Source organism: Myotis brandtii, unplaced genomic scaffold (genome assembly GCF_000412655.1).
Source record: "Myotis brandtii unplaced genomic scaffold, ASM41265v1 scaffold160, whole genome shotgun sequence".
Taxonomy (NCBI): Eukaryota; Metazoa; Chordata; class Mammalia; order Chiroptera; family Vespertilionidae; genus Myotis; species Myotis brandtii.
Window position 1 is genome coordinate 3,320,557 of NW_005355833.1, and position 14,804 is coordinate 3,335,360.

Consider the following 14,804-nt stretch of genomic DNA (forward strand, 5'->3'; position numbering starts at 1 on the left):
GCCGCCATCTTGGTTGTCAGTTAATTTGCATATACTCACTGATTAGCCAATGAAAAGGGTAGCGGTCGTACACTAATTACCATGTTTCTCTTTTATTAGTGTAGATATAGAAATAGAAATAGAAAAGAAAAAAGGCCTTGGAGTTACAGACTGAGTTTGTAATCCAGGCTCCAGGGCTAACCAGCTGGGAGATTTTAGGCAAGTTACTTACCCTTTGAACCACATTTTCCCTCTCTGGGAAATGGGGTTACTGTTATCCTTTTGAGGCTGTTGTAAGGATTAAAGATAATGCTAGGTACAAAGTAGGCCCTCAACTAACAGTATTTTTTCTCACTATTAACTGAAGATAGAAGCATCTGACCTGATTCTGTTTAAGCCAGCTTGGTATTTCCTGTCTCCAGCAGTGAGGTGAAAACTAGAAATAAGTTTATATATATATATAAAGATGCTATTCAAGGTTCTACGCATTAGAGAATAATGAAGGATCTAAATTTTCAGAAAATCTTCTGTTATAGCAAATGATCAGAACAATATGGCCATTTGCTTACAATGAAACAAATGAGTTTTGCTGCTAGCTGAGGAGTGGTCTAAAGTAAGATTTAGACTCTGAGGGCGGAAACTGTCTTCTTCAGGATTCCCGGAAACAGCTGCTCTGGTGTGGCATGCACAGGAAGTGCTGACAGATGCTTATTTGACTAAAGTGCACGTTATACATGTTTATACAGACATACATTCTTATTATTTGTTTCTGTACCTTTGAGAATGAGTCTTAAAATAAAAAAAAAATGTAGCCAAGCAAAGCTTTTGCTAGGATTGTTGAGGTTAGGATTCAACATTGATTCATCCTTTGTCACTGTCAACTCCTGGTGCTGCACAAAACCAGCAAGCCTGAGTAGGCAAAAATATGTGAAGGAAGGAAGCAACAAGGCAGTTCTATTACTGCCTGGACTTCAAGTAATTTTTTCTGCCTATTTTCATTTTCTTTAGTAAACTTAATTACTTTTATACTTTTAAACTCTGATCTTTTCCCTCCAATCATGGACCCATAAGCCTGTATGTGTCTCCCCCTCCACCTCAATACACACACACGCTTTTACAGATTCATTCTTGGCGAGGCTGAAGCTGAACTAAAACATTAAATATAGGACTGAAGGACTGAATGACTCTAAGTACTGATGTGTCAGAAGAAGGTCTAAAGAGATTTGGTTCTTGCATATACAAGCTGCTCTTACAACCCATCATTTTGTCCATAGTCCTGAATTTTCATATTTGTTATGGATCCCAGGAAATATGTGAAAATATTATCATACAACAGATTTTAATTTTAAAAACCAAAGTTATATGAGCATGTAATGTAGTTTTTTAAAATACATTTTTTATTGATTTTAGAGAGAAAGAAAGGGAGAAGGAGAGAGAGATAGAAACATTGATGAGAGAGAAACATCAACATTGATTGGCTGCCTGCACACCCACCTGCCAGGGCATGTGCCCTGACCGGGAATTGAACCAGTGACCTCCTGGTGCACGGGTTGACGCTCAGCCACTGAGCAACACTGGCTGGGCATAAATACATTTTTTATTCATTTTAGAGAGAAAGAAAGGGAGAAGGAGAGAGAGATAGAAACATTGATGAGAGAGAAACATCAACATTGATTGGCTGCCTGCACACCCACCTGCCAGGGCATGTGCCCTGACCGGGAATTGAACCAGTGACCTCCTGGTGCACGGGTTGACGCTCAGCCACTGAGCAACACTGGCTGGGCATGTAATAGACATAGTTTTTATATTGGTTTTCCATTGCTGTATAACAAATTGACCTAAAATTCAATGGCATAAAACAATGACAATTTATTATCTCATAGTCTGTGAACTAAGAATTTGGGACAAGCTTAGCCGGGTGGTTCTGGGGTCTGTTAGGATCTTTCATGAGTCCCAGCCAAGATACTGACATTCTGAAGCTACAGATATATGAAGGCTTGACTGGGGCTGGAGGGTCTGCTTTCAAAGTGGCTCATTCTCATGGTTGGCAAGCGGTGCTGGATGTTGGCAGATCTTAGTTTCTTACCACATGGGCTCTCCATAGGCTGCTTATGTGTCTCCATGGCAGGACAACTGCCTCCCTCAGATCATCTGAGGCATGAGAGAGAAGGAAGCTGCAGCATCACTGTTTTTTGTTGTTTTTTAAAAATATACTTTTATTGATTTCAGAGAGGAAGGGGGAAAGAGAGAGAGAAACATCAATGATGAGAGAGAATCATTGATAAGCTTCCTTCTGCACATCCCCTACTGGGGATCGAACCTGCCACTCAGGCATGTGCCCTTGACAGGAATTGAACCCGAGACCCTTCAGTCCACAGGGCAACGCTCTATCCACTGAGAAAACCGGCTAGGGCTATGTTTATTGATTTTTAGGATTTTTAGAGAGAGAGAGAGAGAGAGAGAGAGAGAGAGAAACATCAATGTGAAAGAGAACAGGCCAGCCGGATCCGAGCGTGTGGCCGCTGGAGACGGGCTGGGACGCGTGTGGCTCCGGGAAGTGTAACCGGGAGAGCTGCCAACCAGTCCACAAAGGGGAGAACTCGGCAGAGCGGCTCTCGGCCTCTGGTTTCTCACCTGCCTGTCCCGGGACCCGCCCCTGGGCCCTGGGCCCAGCCCTGCCCCTCCCATCTCTTCAGTAGGAAATTCCCCGATGGCAGAAAGTGAGATTTTAAAGGGCTCTAGGCGGCCTTTTCTAGATGCAGAATTCTCCGGGCGGGTGCTGAGGGGAAAGATGGGCTGAGCCCCCAAACGGCGGCAGCCCAGGGAAAGGGAGTCAGAGGTTTTAAAGGACTCTAGGCGGGCTTTTTCCGTGGGGGACTCGCTGGGCCATCAGATCCTGGGCAAGTCCAGAGGGGAAAGATAATGGTCTTAGCCAATGGAATGTGGTCTAAGTGAAAGGAAATGTTGGTTGTGAAGTGGTCTAAAGGTCAGTTCCCAGGGCAGGGGCTATCGATTCAATTATTTGATCAAACCTATCAGTCTCAGAAAGTCACATTCCATCATTTTCACAATATCCTATTGTTTATACAAGTCAGGCCTATTTATTGTGGGAAGGGACTGTACAACAGTGTGAATACCACCAGGCAAACATCATCAGAGTCAGCATGGAGGCTGACTACCAGAATTCTACAAAATTTGATTCCAAAAAAAAATCATTTTTTTTTCACATTGTAGAATACAGATGGGAATAGGGATGTGTGTGGGGAGATTACGTTCTCTCCTGAGATACTCATTTTCAGATTTTAGTTGATTCTTTTGCTATGGTTACTTTGGATATAAATTTTCTCCCTTCCACTTTTTTTTTCCCAAAACCATTCGCCTTCTATTATTTCTTTAATCCTCACCTGAGGATATGCTTCATTGATTTTAGAGAGAGGGGAAGGGAGAAAGAAAGAGAGGGAGAGAGAGATAGAGAGAGAGATTGGGGAGAGAAATATCCATTGGTTGCCTTCTGTACACGCCCTGACCCGGGGTCAAACCACACAACCCAGGTATGTGCCCTGACCTGGAATTTAACCTGCAACCTTTTGGTGCACAGGACGATGCTCCAACCAACTGAACCATCTGGCCAGGGCTCTTTTTCCGCTTTTTCTCACCACTTATCCCTCTCAGTGTCCTGTTTCTAAAATGTTCTTCCCACTCTTTTTATTCCCATCCTCATCTCTTTGGATCTGTGGGAAAATAACAGCATAGGGTGCTGATGAAGGAACTGGCCATTTAAGTTTCAGGGAATGACTTCTCTGGAATTATTTTTAAAACAAAACATTTACAAATTGAACAGTGTTTAAAATAAGGATGTACGGCCCTGGCTGCATGTCTCAGTTGGTTGGAGCATTGTCCCATGCACCAAATAGTCACTTCCGGTCAGGGAACATACCCAGGTTGCAGGCTCGATCCCTGGTTGGGGGATGTGTGGGAGACAACCCTTAGATGTTTCTCTCTCACAATGATGTTTCTCTCTCTCCCTCTCCCTTCCTCTCTTTCTAAAATCAATTAAAACATATCCTCGGGTGAGGATAAAAATAAAATAAAATAAGGGTGTACAATTGGTTCATCACAGAAAGAAAAAGAATTCATTATCTATGTAATAAAGACACTTGGGTATCAAGCGCTAAGGTGACACATGAAGTTAGCTTTATTAGATGTGATTTCTGGCCTCAAAACTACCAACTAGTGAAGAGCCACGATGAATTTAGATATTTGTAAAGACAGTTTGATGATTGTGTATTTATAAAAAGATACCTTCTTTAAGAAAGAAAGAAAAAAAAAGAATACATTCTGAATCCCTATGTAAACTCTTTAGTAGATTCACCTTTGCCAACTCTTCAGGGCTATGTGCTGCCCCCAGTGCCCTGGAGGACCCGCTTCATGTCATGCTTCTGTCCTTCAGTGTCTGAGAGCGTTGGGGAGGGTGGGCTCGGCACATTTAGAGTTCCTGTGTCTTCCTTTAGCTGTTTTTCAAGCTTTTCTAACTCTACCAGTTATCTATAGATGTTTTCTGGGGTCAGCCTCTACCTCACAGTCACGTCTAAGTTTTTGTTCCTTTAGAATTGCTGTGAACCAGGAAGGAAAATAACCAAGTGTGGAGAAAAAGGGTCCTACAGAAAGTACATCACAGTGAGTAACCTGATCCTAAATTCCTAAAGGAGCAGGTCGCGGTGGGTAGTCACGCCCCAGCATAACGTAACTTCTTCAGTAAAAGGCTTGTCTTTACCTTAAGCAAGCCCTGGCCATTGTTTCTGTCCATTGCATCTTGGTCAACGCGCCTTTGAAATGCCTCTTTTCGGATCCCTCCTTCTGAAGTGAAAGCGTGACCACCCTCAAGAGAGCACATAATCTCAACTATTCTGTAATCTGACCCCACCTTGCTTTCTCCTACCTTCACATAATCTTCCTTACATCCCCTCCGCAATTCCCAATGCATAAAGAAGCTGCAAACTGCCGTTTCTTGGAAGCCTTTTTCTGTCTCTTGAGATCTTGCTTCCAGGTGTATCTATCCTCTATTTGACGCAAATAATTTTTATAAAAATTCTCTACAGGTTTGGATGCACTTATGTCGACACAAGCATATTTCATTTAAGTCTAAAAATGGATAGAATACTATTACTGAAATGAATAATTTTATGCTGCTCAGGCAGTATTACATGAATGCAGCCACTGGGACCACCTGGGATCCAGCTACCAGTTTGAGGGAGCCCAGTGCTGGGTGACCACAGTAGAAGAGCTGTGAGTTAACCCAGGTAAAACGCTGACCTGCAAGTCCTAAATTACTTGTGCAGAGCAACTCCAAAGGAAGCCTCATTGGGACATTCCAAGAAGGCACATGCCTGTGACTAGTGGTGGTGGGCGTGGGGGTGGTAAGAGGGCCTTTGGGTTAGGTCAGTTCAGCGACTTCAGCTTGTCAGCTGTGCGACCTTGCGTAGTTTATTTTCACCTCTTTTAAAAATGGGAGATAAGCCGAACCGGTTTGGCTCAGTGGATGGAGCGTCGGCCTGCGGACTCAGGGGTCCCGGGTTCGATTCCGGTCAAGGGCATGTACCTTGGTTGCGGGCACATCCCCAGTGGGGGGCGTGCAGGAGGCAGCTGATCGATCTCTCTCATCGATGTTTCTGGCTCTCTGTCCCTCTTCCTTCTTCTCTGTAAAAAATCAATAAAATATATTTTTTTTAAAAATGGGAGATCAAAGCACCTGGCACATAAGATTGTCATAAGGATTAATGAAAAATGTGTGTAGGGTTTTTCTTGCCTGACATACAAGTGTTCAAATATTAGCATTTATTTAAAAGCACATACACATATTGGATCCTTACTGCAGTTCATCATGGAAGCCCATTTTTAACAGGCAGGCCACTTTAAAATGAGAATCCTCTTCTTTTCGGCAATTAAAACCTCTTGGTTAAAGAACAGTGTTTCAGGAAGAATGGGCCTTATGGAACAGCTCTCAAGATCTGATTACGGGATGGAATCTATCCATGTATGTAAACATTAAAGACTGTAAGGCTTTGGAAGGTATGGGTTAAATAGGCAGTGTCCCTGTACAAGTTAGATTTTGACCTGAGTTTAAAGGGCTGGAGGGGAGGATATGGAGAATTTTAGGCAAACACCATAAAAGGAAAGAAGATAATCACCTGAATAAGTTATGCAGAAGCCAAGGAGGGGATGAGATTAGATGTTTATGGAGTAGGGAAGCTTTCAGAGAAAGAACTATATCCTAGGTAGCTTATGTAAAAATGGGATTTGATTAGCTCGAGGAAGTGAAATCAGGCTAATCTTGGCTCTAGGAAGGGCTGGATCCAGGGCCCAAATGCTGTGGTATGGGAGGCTCCTGTCTCCACCTGGTAGATAGATTCTCTCGAAGTGGTGAGCAAGCTCAGTGACCAGGGAGAAAGTCTTTTCTGAGAAACCAAATTTCAAAGAGGTCTTGGGCCTGACCTGGATCATAGGCCCAACTTTCTCCAGTCCCTGTGGCCTTGGAGGAAATGGGGTGTGCTGGCCGAGGGTCAGCTGACTGAACCGCATGGATGGGTTCACCACCACCAAGGGGAGCTTTGCTCCCAGCAGGCAGGGCAAAACATGCTGAGCGGGCAAGAGGAACACAGCCGCAGCAGGTATCCCTCTGCCTAACCTCCCACACCATCTGCCAATACCCCTTGGGCAGACGTAACTTGTGTTTCAGCTTGACACGAGCCCCCTGAGCTAACAGAACCCCCTGCGGTGATTGTATGATCACATGAGCTCCTGGAAAACCCATCTTACAGCAGATCCTTGTTCAGAGGACAAATGTAGACAGTTCTTTTGTTCCAAGAGATTTGTAGCTATGACACAACCCAGTGAGTGCAACGCCGGCAGAGCCAAGAGTGGAGTGAGGGTAGTGCTCAAGCAGTATTAAATGAAGGCAGCCACTGGGACCACCTGGGATGGGCTGCAGGTTGGAGCCCAGTGCTGGGTAGGTCACAGTAGAAGAGCGGTGAGTTAACTCTGGGAGAACGCTGGCCCGCTAGTACTGAGTTACATGTGCATCTCCATCGCCAGTGTCCTTCCCCTGTACCATAGGTGGTCTTCAGTTCAGTGGAATGTACTCTTTATTCCTAGTAGAAAGATCCCACGAACACTTCCAGGGAATTGTTTATTTACAGTCAGAATTAGCACGGTGCTTGATATGCTTGCTTCAAAGTCTTCTGGGCGAGGAGGCACGTGGGGCTGGGGCCTGGACCAGTGGAGAGAATGAGCACAGATTACTAGAATGCTGTAGAAATCCTTTTCTGCTTCAGATAAATGGCTAATTAAATTTGGGGCTGGCTACTGGAAAGATGCCAGTTATGGAAACGAGCATCTGTTGATCACACTTTGCTTCAGATGCTTGGCTCCTGCAAGAGCCGAGTTGGGAAGAAAGCAGGGAACTGCTGCTAGCACCACGACAAGCAGGCAGGGCAGGAGGAGTGATTCATCATATTTACTTTCAGGCTTTCGTCTCGTAGCGAGATTAATTCAGTAGAACTCAACTTCCAGAGAAAAATGGACCATTTACTGTTTTAAATTCAGGTTGAGGCACAGCAGGTGGATTTTCCAAATTGCCTCATTTGACATTTCCTAGAAATGTAAGCTAGCATTATTCCATTTTTTGGGCTACTGGAAAGTTCTATTCGAGCATTCTATAAGTCAGCTAGCAGGACTTGGAATTTCCAACACTTAACTATCTCTTTTGAGCTTGAGCTTGATTTTGTCAAGTGATTTTTAACCATGAGGCGATCTTTTTTTTAGACCTGGAAATCGACTCAGAAAGTTGAAGGCATTTGCCAAAGGTCACACATTAGAGCTGGGAACTGACAACTATTGTTTAAATCCAGCTCTCTTATATCTTGGCGTCACTGGTAATAAGTGACTTAAATTTGTCATGCGTGTAACTTTGTTTAGCACATGGAATAAGTAGAGATTTTTGACTTCCCTCTTCTGGCTTTTCTCCTGGTATTTCTAGAGCTTGCTCACTGAGGTCTGCTCTTACCATCAGTGAGCACGGAAGGCTACAAGTCACATGTGCTCTTCTCCTAAAAGCAAACTTTCCTGCTGTGTTGGGCAGATTCCACAGGCAAATCCACTTTGCCAACAGTAATACTATATTCCAGGTAATGATGTCCTTTGATCTTTTCAATTGGAAATGGTAAGCCTAAGCAAATTAAATCCAAGCAAATACCATCAGTTAATGACTCCTTAATTGTTAGACATGTCTGATCTTCACCACTTGTCTCTAAGATACCACTTTAATTCACTATTTTAGTATATTTAAACTCCTTTGGGGTTTCTCTATTCAATCATCTTTTAGGTTATTCTTTGGTATTTTTGCTGGTTTGTTTTTATGGGGGTCATAGATTTCCCTCATATACCTCTGTACCTTTGGGTTTATTTAATGTAAATGTAGTCTTTTCTTGTTTATAGAATTTTTTGATATTTGAAAATACCTCTTTGGTTGATAAAATGTAGGCATTTTCTGGAGATGTGGGTTTGAGAAGAGATGAGCCAGTGGGTGAGTTTGGATTTAGATTTGTTTATTTAGGTGCCTCTACTCTACCCAGGTGGGAATGGCCAATATACACTTAGAAATGGTTTGGAGCTCAGAAGAGAATTCAGGGCTAAAGATAGATCTTTGGAATTACCAGTTTATAAGTAATATGTGAAACCATGAGAATAGATGTAAATATCCAAGGGGAAAGCAAAAGTTGAATAAAGGCTAGCATTAAGGGCAATCAGGTGAAGTATGAATGACTGGTGAAGAGAGAGGAGGACAGTATATTCAAAGAGATTGGCAAGTAAGAAGGTGAGAAATAGAACTCAGAGGTTTTCTAGGATGAAGAGTGTTGACCATGTTTCTTGGGGAGAAGAGGCAAAGAGTAATTTGTTGCAAGGGAGAAATTAAAGACAGAAGAAAACTGGACCTGTTGATGGCTTGAGGTTTCAGTGTGGTAAGGATAGTCTCACTCTCCATGGTGAGCCTTGGAAGGAAGGAGATGACTGAAAATATAAGATAGGAAGTAGAAAGGAGAGAAGTTGTGGACATTATCAGCCCTGATGCCCTTTCCCTTCTGAATGAAGCAGGAGGCTGAGCACAGAGGGGGCATTGGGAGGTCTTTATAAGTTAAAATATATGATGCACCTAGGTTTGGTGGAACTCATAGACTATGTTTCCATTTTGGAATATAAGTCATTTTTCACTTCCTTCTGAACATCATGATCAAGAGCCAACAATTTAAAAAAAAAAAGAGCCAACAATTTACACCAAAAGCCACAGAAGAATGGAGGTGTCCACCACTGCTTGTAAAACTCATGCTGGGAATGTCTGCCCAGCTGAAGGCTTGTCTTCAAATGTGTAACCTGATCTAACGTAGCAAATCTATGCAGCTGTGATAGATGTAAAGATTGATGGCTGAGTAATATATGCCTTAACCAACCCGATAAATTGACTCAGTCTTGGAGAATGTTGGATCTTCTTTGGAGATAGAGTAAAAGCTCCTTGGGGTAGGGAGGTCCCCTGAGAACTGTTAGTGTTCCTGAAGTAATAATGGGCTAAAAAGCCTTTTATTATGGGATGAGTGTCACCGCAAAGAAATGGGAAGAAAGAAACGTGAGTCATACAAAGTCCTCATTCCATGACCTTCAGGCGTTGTCAGTCATATTTGGGAAAATGTGAAGAATTTCAATATTACATAGTTTATTTAAACTTCATGTAATACTTATAAAGGTTATAACGTCAGCTTCACTTCTGGTGAAAAATGAGGCCAATATAAAGTTTCACTTTCCTCCTTTGTTTCAGCCTTTTTGCTGCCACAAGAGGCAGAAACGCCTTCTGTCGCGGTGTGACCAGCAGCGGAGAGGGGACAAGGGGAGGAGACGAAGGCTTCTGCAGCTCAGTGGAGCCCTTAGACTTTTAAAATCTGCTCTGCTTCCTGTGGGACTTCTCAGCTCCAGGTTTCCCATTGCAGAGCCTGGTGTGAAGTGAGCTCAGAGCAGGCTGCCCCACATCCACACATTCGGCAGAAGCCTGCCTGTTCTTGTCCAGGCTTCACGCTGCACCTCAGGGTTAGGTGCAAAGTCGCTTTCAAAACCTCAGGTCTGGCCGGCCAGAACCTGTTTGTTCTTGGCCAGTGGCCAACTTGGGGTGCTGTGACTCTCAAGGTCTTGCTAATTGGCACATTCAGTGACATACTGGTTGGGGACTGTGGACATCCTGGGGGGGACTTTGCCCTTCCTTTGGCCAAACTAACAACACAAGACCCTTAAATATGGAGCAAGCCAAGTGAAGAAGTGCAGGAAAATTAGAACCAGAAGCATTGGAAAGATTTTGCCTTTATGTAAACTCCCCCAACCTTTTCTTTTAAAAAGAAAATTAGCTAATAAACATTTTTATTAAGCATTGGTCATTTATGGCTTCTAAAACTTTCTAAGACTTGGAAGCACTCACTGTTGCACAGCTGTAGGTTCCAATGGGCCCTTAGACCTCATCTAGCTTCTCCTTTTCCAGAGCCTGTGTACGCTCTGTCATGTCCTGGATCCCGATGAACCTCCCGAAGAAAGGAGATTCTTTTGTCAGACACAGATCCTGAGGCGTTTCCATCAGTGCTGCCAGATGTAAGACAGGACTCCTGCCCTGGCTCAGGGGGCACACAGGCTCTGTCTGCTCACTGTCCATTGCTCAGAGCTGGAGACGCAGCAAGCAGCAGGCACAGGTGTGGGCATGCCATGCCCCCTGCCATTGTCATGATCCCTTGGACATACTCCTCCTGTGCTCATGAATGGATTTGGAGACAGCCTTTGAGTATCTTTTTTTCTTCCCTTTTTTTTTTTTTTTTAAAACAAGTGTTCTTTGTTTTCTACTGAATCTTCAAACACAGCTTGTATTTTATTTACTGTTGTATATATTAAGGACAGTGTTTTCCCGCTTCTGAAGAGCTTTAAAAAACAAGCCGCATTCCTATTTTTCTGAGAATTTGGTTCTGCCTATAAGTAAGGAGACAAAAATAGCCCTCTAAATCTATGGTCCTTAAGTTTATCTTCCCTCTTAACTTTACCAGGAAGTCAACAGGACCCAAGTGCATTCAGGGTGGAGGTAAGAGGTGACAAATGAAGTGAAGAGGTTGTTCTGGACTTAGGGGCCTGGCAGGAGTTTCAGTCCCTGAGCCCGGGGAATTGCTGCAGTAATCTAAAATCAACAGAAGAAGCAATCCAGGGCCAACGAGCAGGGCAAAGTACACAGCAGGAATCAGGGTCATGGTTTACAAATCGACGTGGGAGTGAAATTATGAGCCTGCATAAAGCTTTTACAGGGCTCGATTACAGGAAATAAGGTGAATACATTTCCAAGGTAGTTAATTTAAAGCTGGAGTTTTCAGAACTTCAACACCTTTTTGTTTTCCCTGAGTGTTGGGGGACGTGGTGGGCATTTGTCTAGTTTGTTTGTGTTCCGTTCAGCTTCCCCGTTTCATCTGGAAGGAATTCCCCCTGCACGTAGTATTGGGAGGTGCAGTGTTCCACACGGGATCAAGGATGATTCCCTTCCCCCTACCCAAGGCATCCATGGTATGATGCGGGACCCAGGCTCGGTCCCTCCTTTCTGGGCCTTTGAATAATAAGGGAGTGAAACAAAGATTCAAGAATATTTCAGAAGTCACTTGTGTTGCCAGTGTCTTCCTGGGGCAGCAGTGGGGTAGGTTATCCTGTGACAGGACCTTGACTATGACCCTTACAGCCCATTCTCGCTTGGTTTCCAGCCCATTTCCTGAGCTTTGTTCGCCAGACTTCCCATCCACCCTGTGAACCATTCAAAATCCTTCCAGTACATTCTAGTTTAGATAAAATTAGCCAGGGCTGGCTTCTGTTGCTTGCGACCAAGAATTAGACGGGGCCACCTGATGTTCCTGTCCTCAAATCTAAAGAGGTGTTTCCAGTCCTGCCGGTTGGTCTCTATTTAGAATGGTCTGGAAACAAGCCTGAGAGCAGCTGTAGCTACAGATTTTAAGACAAATCAAGAGTCAAGTTTTTCTGGTGTGTTCCCAAAATGGATACAACCAAAAATGTAGAGAGAAATTTCATTAAGTATGGGCTCTAATTGTCAACATTTGCAGGTGTGAATCCCAGGCCACAGACCTAAGTGACAAGAGATAATGAGTTTTTTATGTATTTAAAGCAACTTAATTTCAACATCATCTTTTCCTACACAGCAAGAAGGAAATATATTCCCAGGCATACCTGACTGGTCCCAAAGCTCCCTCACTCCAAGAGTCATTTGGAAGCTCAGGGTCTCATAGTGCCGAGATATGGGGGAGGCCCTCTGGTCACCGGTCATTGGATTGCATGGCGACTGCTGAGACACCCATGTTCCTGGCAGTGCAGTCCCCTCAAGCCTGTTGACTCTGTTCCTCTGTGGGATCTTTGGCAAGGCTGCTGCCTAGTGTCTTATCTCCCTAGGTGTACAACAACGATAAACTTTTGAAGATTTGGTCACCTCCTTAGGGACTATTAGGGAGATGTCTCTGTCCCTAAAGCTGAGGAATCCAGAGAACTCTGCCCTCTTTCCTCTCCCCAGGAATCTTTCAGTGTGATGAGCATTGCACTTTCTTCATGTTTCCTTACAACCCCTCCCCTGCTACACCAACGGGTTAATGTCCTCTACTTCTGAAAACAAAAGTCCAGAAGACCAGCGTGGCTTAGTTGAGCATCATCCCATGCACCAGGAAGTCGCCAGTTAGGGGCACATGCCCTGGTTGCCGGCTGGATCCCCAGTGGGGGTGTGTGTGAGGCAGCCAATCAATATTTCTCTCTCTCTCTCTCTCTCTCTCTCTCTTTCTTTCTCTTTTCCTCTCTCTCTAAAATCAACAAAAATATGTTTGTTTGTTTGTTTTTTTAAAAAGTCAAGAAAGAAAATATCTTGCCGGCAAACTATGCTTTCTGCTCTGCCACAGACCTCCTTTGAGACAAGGAAGCACAGAACTTATTTTCCTCTCTCTCTAAAATCAACAAAAACATGTTTGTTTGTTTGTTTTTAAAAGTCAAGAAAGAAAATATCTTGCCGGCAAACTGTGCTTTCTGCTCTGCCATAGACCTCCTTTGAGACAAGGAAGCACAGAACTTATTTTTTGCTTAAAAGGGAGAAGGGAGAAGGGTCACTACATGGGAAATAAAAACAAATTAATAGATTTTAAAGTTTTGCCAATAAAATTTAAAATTAATGAGGGGAAAAATAAAATAGAAGTGCTGAAAGGCCATGGGCTGCCAAATAGAAGGCTTAATTGTATTAGGTGTCACTATCTTCTGTGATTCCTTAAAGTTTCATAAGAGATGCAGTTTATTTAGGTATGAATTATGTCACTCCCTCCTTTCACACCCTAACTTTTTAGAGTCAGGAATGAGGAGTGTTTCTTGTCTGCATTCTGTAAACCAAGTCAGCGTTTCTATCTCTAATTAATAAGGGACTTCTGCTACAGCTAGAAACAAGTATTTGCATTACAAACGAAATGGCATACAACCCACAATCAAGCTTCTTACTAAGGACCAGGTGCTTCTTTGAATAGAATCCATTTACTATAGACTTTCCAATCTTGGGTAGCAAGGTGGCTTCGGTGCAATATCTCTGACAGCTTGTGAGCTTAATAATTCACTGATGCATTTAAAATAACCATTTGCTAAAATTTTTTATTCATTCTAGATGCTGATTCCAAGAAACAAAGAATCCACATTTTGGGAATTCATAGGTCTAGTTTATTCCACACATATGAAGCCTGGTTCCTGGTAAAACTAATGAATCACTAGAAGAGAGAAGTCAGGTCTTCATAAAACCATAACCACTACTGACTTCAGAAATGGATTCAAATGGGCTTAAATCACAGTGGGATTTATGTTTCATTTAACAAGGCCAGAGGTAGGTTAGGTCTAGGATTGGTCAATCCAGGGGCTCAGCAACATCAAAGAAAACCCAGCTTCTGCCCTAATTCCCCTCTGCCACCCTATATGTGTTGGCTTTCCCCCTATGGTCCCAAGACAGCTGAAGAACTTCTAAGCATCAAGCTTTCCAGATCTTCTTGCTTCTCTCTCTTTTTAAGAAAATATGCTTTATTGATTTTTTTTTTAGAGAGAGAGAGAGGAAGGGCCTTTTTAAGAAAATATGCTTTATTGATTTTTTTTAGAGAGAGAGAGGAAGGGAAATGAATAGAGAGACAGAAACATCAATGAGAGAGAAACATCATCAATTGGCTACCACCTGCATGCCCCCCACTGAGGAGCAAGCCCACAATCCAGGCATATGCCCTAACTGGGAATCGAACCGGTGACCCCTTGGTGCCTGGGTCGATGCTCAACCAGAGCCACATCAGCTGGGCACTTGTCTTTCTCTCTGTTTGTGTGTGTGTGTGTGTGTGTTTTGTCAGTTCTTATGCAAGGATATTTTTCCATTGAGATAATATACACACACACACACACACACACACACACACACACTAGGGGCCCGGCACATGAAATTTGTGCATGGGGGGGGAGGCCCCTCAGCCCAGCCTGCACCCTCTCGCAATCCGGGACCCCTCGGGGGATGTCCGACTGCTGGTTTAGGCCTGACCTGCAGGGATCCCTGTGGGATCGGGACTAAACAGGCAGTCGGACATCCCTCTCGCAATCCGGGACCGCTGGCTCCTAACTGCTTGCCTGCCTGCCTCATCGCTCTTAACCACTCACCTGCATGCCTCATCACCCCTAACTGCTTGCCTGCCTGCCTGATTGCCCCTAAC

The 14,804-nt window shown here is 43.7% G+C and overlaps 1 pseudogene; it reads right to left on the reverse strand.

Moving 5' to 3' along the window:
* The window catches only part of LOC102244289, an 18,563-nt pseudogene that overhangs the window by 2,209 nt on the left and 1,550 nt on the right, over positions 1–14,804 (reverse strand).